Source organism: Xiphophorus hellerii, chromosome 10 (assembly GCF_003331165.1).
Source record: "Xiphophorus hellerii strain 12219 chromosome 10, Xiphophorus_hellerii-4.1, whole genome shotgun sequence".
In the NCBI taxonomy this organism is placed as follows: Eukaryota; Metazoa; Chordata; class Actinopteri; order Cyprinodontiformes; family Poeciliidae; genus Xiphophorus; species Xiphophorus hellerii.
In genome coordinates, this window is record NC_045681.1 from 1,267,501 (window position 1) to 1,271,647 (window position 4,147).

The following is a 4,147-nucleotide window of genomic DNA, read 5'->3' on the forward strand; positions in this document are numbered from 1 at the left end:
GAGGAGAGCTGCTCGCTGTCGGCCACGCAATTCCCAAAAGTTCATCTGATTAGGAATCCGTGCTGGTTTTCAGCATGGAAAAGCGAGCATCAGAGTGAGTCATGCGGAGGAGTCTGCGCCGTGTTTTAATAGTGCGCACACACCCACGCTGCGCAGTTCAGCTCCTATGAGTCATTTCCTATGTAGCTGCGGCGCAGCGCGGACTCTGCGCCCACAGGAAACTCCGCCGCGGTTTCATCTCTCACACTTTTTTCACTTTCATTTTTCAAACGAAACTTTCAAACAAATCAGTTCAGGTATCGCGGTTTCACTCCGCACCGTTAGATTTGTAACATTTTACAGGCCACGCCCTGCGTGTTTTCCCACTCTGAACACCGTGTAGCCCAGGATTTACAGCCTCTCATTGTTATTACCACGCCTGCAGACGTCATGCTCCGCGTTGTGCCAAAAAACACAAGACTCTGGCAGGGGCCCGGGGTCCCTTACGCACAGCGAGCAGAGCGGGGGAAACAGAGGAGCCCGGCAGAAACACATGACATTAATTAACAGGTTAAACATCCCGCTCTGCACGGAGCGATACAGAAAGTTTACCAGAAGGTAAAACTCATCGGGAAGAAGCTGGAGATGTTTCTGCTTGGACATGGAGAGCGTCGCTGACGCAGGGTGGTGTTATTAATGTCTGGGGCTGGGTGTAGCCTCTGCCGCTGCACAAATATGCAAAAACAAAGCCAGCGGACTCCAAATCGGCCTCACTACTGTCTCCTGAAGCGAAGAGGAGAAGAACTGCAGCGTTTTCTGGTCAAACAGCAGAAAATAAAACACAAAACACGATAAGAGGGTTGGCTGAAGGCAAAACAACCTTCAGTTTGTTTGATGGAGCAAAACTGACGCAGAACTTCAAGGTGGTTTTTTTAATTTCTAATTATTTTTCTATTTAGACAAAAACATCTGAAAAGTGTGGCATGCTCATGTATTCTGGTTACATTCTAACTGCATTTAAATATACGTTTTTAAAATCTTTCCATCTCCTTTTAATGTTAGTCCATCATCAAACACAAACCTGGAGTTTTGCTTTGATTCTTTCATGCAGGTTTGAGAAATCCTTTAGTATCCATGGCAACCATTCAGCTGTTAAAACGCCTGGGTGGGCCTAGCTCCGCCTTCGAGACGCAGCTCCTCCTCAGAGCTGCAGCTTCCAAACTGGAGCTTGATAGTTGTGTTGAAGTTGTGCTAATTTGATCCAAAACCTGCAGAAACAGGATCACAGCCTGAAACTTCACAGTTCATCACCACAAACCTCAGTCTGATGTTCAGTGAGTTACAAAAACATTGAAAAGTTCATCATTTAAAGGGGCGGTATAAAATTAACTTTTTGGATCTTTCCATCAAATTTTTCCCTGGAGTGTTGCCTTCATTTTTTCATGCATGTTAGAAAAATCATTCAATATCCATGGCAACCATTCAGCTGTGCAAAACGCCTGGGTGGACCTAGCCCCGGCTTCGAAGCGCAGCTCCTTCAGACTAGCCAGCAGCAATTAGCAAACAGCTGGTGGAACTGCTGAGCTCATTATAGGAGCTGCTGCTCTGAGCAGGAAAATGTTTTAATTGAAAAAAATAGCGAGGAAGAGGGAAGTAGGTCAGCTATGCTAGCTTGACTATGACAAACTTAACATGTAGATGTGATGTGAAATTTTATGTGTTTCAGTTCAGTTACAGTTTTGCTGAGACTCACTGCACTAAATGAATAATAGCAACAGGTTTCATTTTAAAGGGATTGTTCCGCCGCAGCAGCGCAGCTTTGGATGGCGAGAAGAAGAATTGTCCTTTTGCTCTCCAGTGTTGTGCACATGCGTAAAATTACATATGATATATAAACAACAACATAGGGAGAGTGCAGTTCTAAAATTTGACGTCATTATTCACAAATTCTCCTTCTGTTCTCTGATTGGCTGGTAGGGTTAGGGGGGAATCCAAGTGAAAGGGAGAAATCCCAGACTGAGCTGTGAAGGAAGATTTGAATTGAGTGTTAAAGTTCATTTTAAAGGGCTTTAAAATGAACTTTAACACTTGGAAACAGTTTGGTAAACAGAGTAACTTTTGTTTTTTCCAGTCCATCAAGTTAAACTTCATCAATTGGATCAAATGAAACCGACTGAATGTGAAAACGCTGGAGGGGTGTGAATACTTTCCTGTAGGAACAACCCCCGCTGTCTTTTTCTCACTCCGTTCTTTCTCCCGTTCTTGAGGAAATTTCTGCTAACTATTCCCAAATGCCTGATAAACTTTTTTCTTTTTCTTCTTCTTTCCCCACATTCGCTCATCTCCTCCGCAGCCTGGAACCTCTTATGAGCGTTGCATGGTGTGAACTGCCTTTCCCACAAGAACTAACGTCAAACAGACGCTCCACCAAACCCCCAGTAAATACTTCACATCATCAGAAGGTTTCATTGGCGCAATTAAGCTGCAGGCAGATGTTTTTCTACTCCGTTGTCACGGCTAACCTTTAGGAAAGCTCTCTAGGAGGACCTGGAGCCCACAAAGGACGACTTTCCACTCAAGTGATTTCATCAGTAATGAGGCACTATAAGCTGCAGATGTTGTGTCAAACTCTCCGGCAGGCGCCATGGCAACGGGGTGAACACACACAGCGGAGCTTGCCCAAGGTGATCCAAACACTCCTGTATGCGCTGAGCGCGCGCCAAGCGAGCTGATGTCTCTCAGGCGTCGTCAATGCAAAGACGCAACACAAACCCGGCAGTTTGGACTTTCTGTTGGAAACACGTTCAGGTTTCAGCTCCGCTGGCTCCCATGTTCAAAGTTCAGTTCTCGGCTGCACCAGCTTCCATTCCACTGATCACCAGGAAATGAGCTGAAGTTAAAATTTCTTGCGCTCGGAAGAGGTGCATTTTTTTCTGCAGTATAAATCGGTTTATTTGACTGAACTGCAATAGAAACTTTTATGCATCACGAGTCACGTGATCAACAACCGGATGTTACTACAGGCGGAAAAGATGAAGAAGACGACAAATAGGAAATGTAAGGGGATTTTTTCAAATGTGCAAATTAAAAATACAGAAAAAAAATCTTGTTTATTTAGAAAAAGTTTTGTGCTATGATGAGGTGGTTTATCAGAAACTGGTTCATTTCACAAAACTGTAATGGAAACAAGAGGACAGGAAGTGGGAGGAGGATGATGGCGCAGTTTGTTTTTTTAATGTGCAAAAAAAGTTGAAAGTACAAAAATAAATTTGCTTAGTGAAAATATGCAAATTTAGAAAAAAACTTGTATTTTTCAATAAAATGTTGTTGGGACGAGGTTGTTGTTTGGACATATCAAAAATAAACAGTTTATTTTACAAAAATGCTTTGGAAACATTTTTTTTTGCGTCAAACGAGTCACATAATCAACAGCAGGAAGTGGTAGAAGGATGATGGTGCAGTTTGTTTTTTTAATGCGCAAACTGAAAGTACGAAAATAAATGTGCTTAACTGTAACAAGCCAATTTTGAAAAAACTAAAATATTTCTATGTAAAATTTTTGCACTAGGATGAGGTGATGGTTCTGCTGCAGAAATCAGTTGATGCCATGGAAACATTTTCACATCACACGCGTCACATGATCAACAACCGGATGTTACTACTGGCGGAAACAACAAAGAAGACGACAGGAAGTGATGACGACAACAGAGCAGCATGTTTTTTTTTTGTATTTTTTTTTTACCCCTCCAGGGGGTCTTTTGTGGCTCTAGTGTCCCTTATATGACAGCAGACTGACAGGAAACGGGGAAGGAGAGAGGGGAAGACATGCGGCAAATGTCGTCGGGTCTGGGAGTCGAACCCGCGACGGCAGCGTCAAGGACTCAAGGCCTCCAAATACGGGTCGAGCTAACCGCTACGCCACCACGGCACGCCCTGCAGCATGTTTTTTAATGCACAAATTGAAAGTACAAAAATAAATTTGCCAAACAGGAACACATCAATGTTTTTTAAAACAATAGTTTTTCTATGAAAAAAAGTATTTTTTATAGGAAAACTAGCTTGCGCTACAGGATGAGGTGGTTTTTCAGCCGTAGAAATAGCTGCATTTGGAAACATTTTTCTCTGGAACGACTAGTTCTAGTAAAATAAAAGCTCAACATGCGAGAAC

At 43.0% G+C, this 4,147-nt stretch overlaps 1 long non-coding RNA gene across 1 annotated transcript; it reads left to right on the forward strand.

Annotated features, from left to right (window-relative positions):
- The first annotated feature begins 200 nt into the window (after window positions 1-200).
- LOC116727349 (uncharacterized) lies at window positions 201-3,093 on the forward strand. Its single transcript, XR_004340791.1, has 3 exons — window positions 201-902; window positions 1,091-1,313; window positions 2,333-3,093. It is a non-coding gene; the product is annotated as an uncharacterized LOC116727349 (long non-coding RNA).
- The last annotated feature ends 1,054 nt before the right edge of the window (window positions 3,094-4,147 follow it).